Source organism: Dermacentor silvarum, chromosome 2 (genome assembly GCF_013339745.2).
Source record: "Dermacentor silvarum isolate Dsil-2018 chromosome 2, BIME_Dsil_1.4, whole genome shotgun sequence".
Classification (NCBI taxonomy): Eukaryota; Metazoa; Arthropoda; class Arachnida; order Ixodida; family Ixodidae; genus Dermacentor; species Dermacentor silvarum.
Window position 1 is genome coordinate 174,041,905 of NC_051155.1, and position 8,786 is coordinate 174,050,690.

Below are 8,786 nucleotides of genomic sequence, written 5' to 3' on the forward strand. Positions count from 1 at the left end.
AACGCATCATTGAGACGACCCGTGCGATCGGAGAAGACATCATTAATTGTTAATTTCCGTTAAGCGTAGATGGCGTCGTCCTCGTCGGGGCGCAGTGCGTTTCACAAGTCAAGGACGGCTATGCGCGTGAAAATGCACGTGTGACCAGGCTATACCTACTCCCATATCAATAGCTTGTTCGCTGCGTCTTTGTGCTAGAAAACTTAAATACGCGCAAGAACGCGTAAGGCGTTTTTTTTTTTTCGTCGCCCTGCTCCCTCATACGAGAGGGTTGCATTTCCTGCTGCAAGTGCATGGGCCGCTGTGTCTTCCGCTGTGTGCGATCGTGCAGCCGTCATTTGCCTTTACGTCAACAGATTCAGAATTCTACAGAATATTTCACCGCACAGCACAGATATGGCATGTGTACGCATTTTAAGTAGTGCGTGCAACTCACTTCTGCTTCACTTACGCCGGTGCAAACGTGCAAGCGGCCTTGTACCTCACAGAATCTCGACTGATTGGTGTACTAGTGATGCAGGAATGAACTCCGGTATTGTTCAGTGCATAGTGCACATAATCAATTTCTCAGGACGCGTGAACTCCGACGAGAACTGTCAGCGCCTCCAACAAGAGTTTACTTACGCTGTACTGCGCACAGCAGTAATTCATGCTTGTCGGCTGTCTGTTTCGTGCATTCTATTGCGAGTCGGTGGAATTTCACTGCTGTCATCAACCCCTTCGTGTGTACATTGCTGGTTTGGGATTCCACAACAAAACAGCAACTACCAGCTTTCCGTAATTGCTGGTTTGGGATTCAACAACACAACAGTAATTACCAGCCTTCCGTAGGGGCGCAATCGCAAACAAGAGACGTTTCTCGCGCAGACTAAGCCTACGTTCACACTTGGAAAGCGGCAAGCGGGCGGAAAGGCCAAAGAGGGCGGAAAGGCCGAAGCGGCCGGAAAGGCCGAAGCGGCCGGAAAATTTTTTCCGCGCCTGCCCAAGTTGTTCACATTTGTTTTGCTAGCGCCGCGGCCGCCGCTGCCGTTTTCGTCCAGATCCATCTAGTCTGCGTACGTTTGTCGGCGTGGTGGCGTACATTATCGCATTATTTCGAGCGGTATGTTCATTCTTTGACCCACGTACCGTCATCAAAAGTGATCATTTTACGCAACTTCGCGTGTCATCTGCGACCTTCGGTAAATTCCTCGTTGGCGTTCCGTAATTCTGCGCACACGTGACTCAGCGCTACCGCGCCCAAGTTGGTGCCTAGGCGTGATAATATTTCTTTAATAGCTTCTATTTACAAGTTGTAATAACATTTCATCATTTCGTATTGTCGGCGCCTCCAGGACACCAAAGGGGCAACGGGAACACCACAGCTAAAACCCGGGCTGGCCCTTGTGTTGGGGCTCGCCAAAGCCTGCGCGTCCTACGTGAGACCTACGCTCCCAATCTATCGCCGTGACGAGAAAAGCACCCCGCGACTTCTGCAACATACCGCACACGTGCGAGGAGAATTATGGAGCGCCAACGAGGAATCTGCCTAACTATTGTCTGCCATGGAAGTGGAAGAAGAAATGGCTATTATACTTCTACCCACTTGTTTTCTAGAAATGGACAATAAATAAACGGAAGACGCGGACACCTCGGAAACGGCGGTGGTGGGTTCGCCTGGCTTTGCAAAAGCCCGAGAAGTTGGGTCACGCCAAGGCTTCGTTGCCGCACCTCCGGTCGCGCGAGGTTGAATACTATCGCGAGTATTGCTGACAGTACGTTTTAGTGCCACTGTTGTCGTAGAGCAAGGGCTGGTTCTTGATTGCGTCGATCAGCATTTCAGCCTACACTTTTGGTGCCATTGTTTTGGTGCCCGGTGCCATTTTACGACCGGTTGTTTACATGCTAGTGTAGCTTCCAGTCAACGCCTCCTCTAGAATTCCAGTGAAGCAGAACGACTTTCCGCCGCGTTTCCGCTTCGCCATGGCGAAAAAATCGGCCCGAGACCGATTTGGCTCGCAGCCTGTTTTTCTACCTGTTTTGCCGCCTAGGCGGGCGGATTTTTGCAAGATTTTGCCCATTCCTACAGCTTCGAGACCAAGTGTGAACGTAGCCTCAAATCCTGCGCGAGCGCGGCCTAACCGGCACCTCAAGGGAAGCGGCGGAAATGTATACCGGAGATTTCGACCACCTGGGGTCTTAAACGTGCAACCTAAATCTAAGTAAACGGGCGTCGAGCGTTTTCGCCATCATCTAAAATGCGGCTGCCGCATTTGTTGCTTCAGTTTTTGCGCATTTGTTGCTTCAGAATGCGGCCGCCACATTCTCGCCCAAAACTTCACAGAGTGTAAAGCCTTGACAAACACCGTGACAGTTTTTTCCATATGCATACATGATTTGCTGTAAATTACCAACCCAAACGGAAGCGCCCAGGAATTAAATAGTGATAGTAGCACCGGTTTCATGAATTATGTCAGCGCGAAGCGACGAAAACAAAGGGTGGGTAAGTAGGGGGGGGGGGGGGGGGGATTGCGGAAAAAATTTCGGGGGGGGGGGGGGTTGAACCCCCCCAACCCCCCCCCTGGCTACGCCACTGGTGGTGAGGGACATCCGGGCAATGAGTGCGCAACTCAAACGGAGAAGTGTTGCCTATGTGGAGGTGCGCATCAGGCTAATAATTCTGACTGCCCTTCTCGATCACAAGAAATTCAAATTCTTGAAGTAATGGATAAAAGGCGTTGCTCCCGCAGAGAGGCTACTGTAGCTGTAAAGGAAAGATCCCATGGTTACGCTGGTGTTGTGGCGCGGCAACCTGCTGCCATGGATTCAACCATTTCAGAAGCGATTGCAACCGCGGTCGAAAAGTCAATGGCTAAGGTCATGGAACGCCTCGTTGAAAGTGTGTCTGACTGTATATCGCAAATTGTGTCCGCACAATTAACGCAACTGCTGCAGGCAACTTCTGTACCTCTTCCTAATGTGGTACCTGAGCTCAACATGCCCAATCTGCCAATCGTCAGTACGGACAAGGAATCAAATATGGCTGGTCCCAGTAACTTGGAGTTGGATGATGTATCGACTATGGATGTGGAGTCGCGGGCCCCCAAACGTCGCGGGTCCCCCATTAATGTTGGCTCAAATTCTCGCCCCCATTCTAAACCCAAGAAAAGCCCTAATGGCGCCGAGTTAACAGACTCTATTTTGGAGAGAGCAATTGCCACTGCGGTGCTCTCGCCGCCCGAGGGCTGATGAGAGTGCTTCAGTGGAATTGTCGTTCTATACTTGCTGCTTCAACAGATTTACTTCATCTCACACATAAATTTTGTCCGGATATCATACTTTTACAAGAAACTTGGTTGTATACAGGAAAAAATTTTTCATTGCAAAATTATCGATGTTTTCGTTTGGACCGTCCTACTAGAGGCGGAGGCATTGTAATATTTATTTCAACAAAATTTTGCCACATAACAAAGTTAGCATTCACGTTAATGGCCCCAGACAGCGAAATACTTGCGGTAGAAATAAATTTGCCCGGATGTAGACCTTTCACAGTCGTAAATTCCTACTTTCCTGTTGGGGTCCAGAACATTAGTTCCTTAGATTCAATTATAGCAAATTGCGGAAAAGATATAATCTTAGCTGGTGATTTCAATTCGCATCATGTATCATGGGGATACAAAACGGATCAGTGTGGTAAACGACTGTGGGAATTGGCAGTAGATAATGGGCTTTCCTGCATGAACACTGGAGCCGTTACGTTTCTCCGAGGACAGTCTCGCTCTGTTTTAGACCTGACGTTCTCTGGAACAAATATTGTTGTGTCTTCATGGTCAACGATTGACTGCGCTACAAACAGTGACCACCCACCTGTTGTTTTTGAAGTGGTAGGCCCGCTAACCTCTCCGGAGCTTCATAAGAGAAGTTTTATTAATTATACTCGTTTTAATACTTGTTTGAAAACAGCGTTTAATTCAATGAGACATATGAGTTGTATTCAAAAGGCTCATAGTTTATGTTCGATATTGGAGAATTCTAAAAAACGATCTGAATTTGTAATTTGTTCGAGTAAAAGCAATAGCCCTAGTAAATGGTGGAATGACGACTGCACTAGAGAATTTAGGCGGAGGAAAGCTGCGTGGAAAAAGCTCCTATACAACCAGTGTCCAAAAAACTGGAATGATTACAAATACATAGCGGCCACCTTTAAACGTACAGTTTCTAAAGCGAAAGAAGAGTTTAACATCAGACATTTTGATTTCTTGTCCCAAACACGCAACAGAGGGGCATTGTTCCGCTTTCTAAGATCACTGAAGATGATTCAACCATCAATCAATGCAGATTCACTTGTTCTTACACCGAATGAAATTACTGAGTTCTTGGAAAAAATTGGCAAAGGGCTTGAGAGCCGCTTTTCATCTTGTCTCCCTTGTCGGCCTTTATTGCTTGGCTCTGTGGACAATTTCGAAGAGGTGTCATTACCGGAATTGGCCTCAGTGATTGTAAGTTTGCCCGCTGCTGCCCCAGGTCCGGATGGAGTTACCACCGCAATGATAAAAATTTTGTATAAGGAGTATCCTGATGTCTTATTGGCTCTGGTTAATCATTCTATTGAGAAGGCTTGGATCCCATTGCAATGGAAACTCGCTAAAGTAATATTATTACTCAAAAATCAAGGTAGTGGATATATACTGGAGAACATTCGGCCTATTTCATTAACGTCAAACCTTGTTAAGCTAATCGAAAGAATACTAAATGTCCGAATCATGAAGTTCGTGAACACCAGAGAACTGCTCAGCCCTTTCCAAATTGGTTTTAGACCAGGCATGTCCATCTGGTGTGCGCACGCAGACATAGAAAGTCGAATTCATATTGCACGGCGCCACGGGAGATGTGCTGCACTGGTCACGCTAGATATCGCCAAAGCTTATGATAGTGTCGAGCATGCAATATTATTGGATAGAATGAATGCACTAGATCTCCCACATTACTTTATAAGATGGACAGCCGAGTTTTTGAGGGGGAGAGAATTTTTCTGTGTTAGGAATGGCATCGCCTCTAGAAGGTTTACACAGACCAGGGGTGTACCTCAAGGGGCCGTTTTGTCTCCCCTATTTTTCAATATATTACTAAGTGGTATACCTTGTCAGGCTGATGTAAACACATATGTCTACGTAGATGATATTGCATTTTTTGCTTCTGCAGACGACATTCAGTCTCTTTACGGAAAATTTCAATCTTATCTCAACACACTTGAAAAATACCTGGAAGGAATTCGCCTATCTCTGAACGTTAACAAGAGTGCGGTGCTGGCCTTTCCGCTAAGTAGTCCAGTGTATTTAACTCTCTGTTATCAGAACAAAGTCATCCCCCAAGTTGAACAAACCAAGCACCTTGGGGTGATTTATGACAATAAACTCAATTGGCTACCGCACATTGAGTATATTGCTAAAAAAGGGAGCAGTGCTCTCGGAATATTACGACGGCTGAGCAACAATCGGTCTGGCATGCGAAGAGACACACTACTAATGATATACAAAATGTATGTCAGGCCAGTATTAGAATTTGGGTGTGTTCTTTTCTCTGGAAGTGCCGCGTACAAAATTCGTCCCCTTGTTTTAATAGAACGGGATGCGCTCCGACTCTGCCTTGGCCTCCCCAAATTCGTATCGAACGCTGTGCTTTACCTGGAAGCGCGAGTGCCATCGTTAATGGCTAGATTCAGACTACTAACAGTCCAAGCCTTTCTGCGACTGCACGAATCGCCTTTCAGAAGACACCAGACAGTGTTCATAAGTCAGCCCACTTTATATTTTAATGTCCACTGGCCCCGTTTTCACACGCCACAGGTGGTTTTTGCGCAGGTAATACTCGAGCCGTTGAATGTTAATCTCTATAATATAACTCCTACAAAGTCTGCTACCCTCTCTCTAGAAATAATTTTTGATAACATCTACCCAAATAATGCAAAACTTTTATCTTCACGAATTCTCAATGCCATGCTGGATGATCACTTGTGCCATATTCAGACCAATGCTATAATAGCTACAGATGCATCACAGAACCACGAAAAGGCAGGTGTAGGAATTTTTTCTCATTCGCTAGATTGGTCCTATTCGATTAGACTTCCAGATTTTACTCCTATCTACACAGCGGAATTCTTAGCTGGGGTTTTAGCATTACGGAAGTTGAACCCCTCTCATTCATCAGTTGCTATTATCACCGACTCACTCTCTCTATGTTCGTCGCTTACAACGCGTAGTGACTCAAAAATTTTGCAAGAGTTACATCTGTTAGCTCCGTCTCATTTGAGTTTACTTCGCGTAATTTGGGTTCCCGGGCACAAAGGTTTGCCTTTGAATGAGTGTGCAGATTCATTAGCGAAGGCTTCCCTAGGGGGTCCTTTAGTACCTGCGCTTCCCCCAACCGCCTATATCACTGCCGCTAGGTTTAGGAGATTAACAATGATGAATGAGATATATAATTCTAGTATGGCTTCGCATTCTGACTACCACCATCTACTATTCCCTTGGAATCGTAAATTCTGCTCAACACGAAAATTAGAGATTACACTAACCAGGATACGTTGCCGCATCCCGACACTAAATTTCTATACACACAGGGCTGGTTTGGCGGCATCTCCTTTGTGTATACAGTGCGGCGAACCAGAAACTATTGACCATTTTCTCCTTGCTTGCCGACGATTCTCCTCAGTAAGGAAAAGGGTGCTTGAGGACCCTGTAAACAAACTTGGCCTCAGTATGAACGCTACCGTCTTGCTTTCGTTTGGAGCTTCCACACTGGGGTACAGCCACCAGAATGTTTGCACTGCAATGCAAAACTTTATCATTAATTCGAATCGACTGCCTTCCCAAAATAGTCAATTATAATAAGTAATTAGAAGACCAAGCAGAATTCATCTTCCTTTTTTCTTTCTTTTTATCTTTTTCTAATTTTATTTAAATCCATTTTCTCCAAACCGCCCAATTCTTGGCCGATCCCCCACGGTGGGTATGTGCCATTTGTGCTGTGGATCATCATCATGATCTGGCCAGCGCTGCAGCTATCATTTGTAAATATACTTGTAAATAGTCTCCTGTACTTAATCTTTCGTTCGCGTAACATTTTGGTGGAGCGTGCCGTTCCCCGTCCTCGCCACGGAGCTCCGCAGCGGCCGCACCATCCAGCTTTCCGCCATGGCTCCCGGTGACACCTCGTCTGCTGCTGCTACTGCAACTCCAACCACAACGTACGTCACGGTCAGGCGCGTAGCCAGGGGGGGGGGGGGGGGGGGGGGCTGATGGGGCTTCAGCCCCCCCCGAAATTTTTTCGTGCCGGCATGCACCGCCGACCAAAACTACCACCGACGCCGGGAATAATAATAATAATAATAATAATAATAATAATAATAATAATAATAATAATAATAATAATAATAATAATAATAATTTACTTCCCATGAAAAGAGTGACATGGTGGGGTTCTGGATAAAAAGTTGCACGCAGGCAACTTGACCAGCCTAAAAACCCATCAAAGGCTACAGAGGGCGTCGGGCGCTCACATGTGAGTAAACAGATGGGAAGGTGTCAATTAAAAAAAATGTGTATACGAGACAGGTAGTAATACATTTAACAATTAGAAAAACAAGTAGTCTGCATTAACAAGGAAATATTGAATTTATACATGACCATTATAGATTACATAAAGAAAGTCTTATTATACGCAAACAGGAAAAAAAAACATAACACAGCACTTAATTCAGTGCAGCACAAACTAAAGCAAATAAATGGAGGAAAAGTCATACAGTATTGCATATGAACAAACTCATTAAACAACAAGGATTAGTTTGACTGAAAGTCGTTGTGCAGGCTGCATAAGGACAGAAGGTCTATTTCTCGTAAGCCGAGGTTATTGAGTAAAGTCGGAAGTGTATGTCGAAGCATTTGTTGACCATAATTCGTTCTTGAGTGCAGAATGTTCCATTGTTCAGGTGTCCTAGTGTCATAGGCTGCGACATGTTCGCGTAGGCGAGCTATGTTCAATCATTCTGCATTCTGTCTACAATGTCTTTTTCACGCTCGAAAGACATTTCGGCACGAACATTGCGAACTCGGGCTGGATTTCGTGGCACCTGGGGTCACGTAACGCAAGGAGCCCCATCCGAGCACAAACTTTCAAGGGCTTTTCGATAGCGAGCGGGCGCGTTGTGGCTTCTCGCAGCGGCCGCGGAATCTACGGAGCGCATGGATTTCAATTCCGAAATTTTATGGGTGTAAAGTTCTCATAAACTTTTGACGCGAAAGGTGCACTGGCATTCTCAAAGGCGTGCTTCAAAAGATTTTCAATTCTGGAACTTTATGGGGTTAATGCTGTTATAAACTTGGACCAACATGCGTGCACTGGAGCCCTCGTGTCCAAGCCGTTCCAGAAATGAAAGCATGCGCTCGCAATCTTCGACACACACAAAAATACTAAATATTACCGTGACTGTGAGCTAGCAGCTGATAATTTTCTCCAAACATTTTCAGGACGCGTGCCCAATGTGATCGATCAGCTGGACCAGGGCAGGCAAAGTAAAATTTGAGAAAACAGGAGAAAGGAAGTGGCCTATTATTGAGAAAATTATTTTTGCGGGCTACAAGGTCTGGCTCTCGTTGGCCACAGGGACAGTGGCCCTATGGATTCAAGCATAGGCCCCCCGGAAAATACAGGTATTTTCAGAGCGCTTCTTCGCATGCGAGCTGATTGTGGAGATACATATCTGAAGAACCATTTGGAAAGTTGCCCCAGTAACCAAATAATAGAAATTT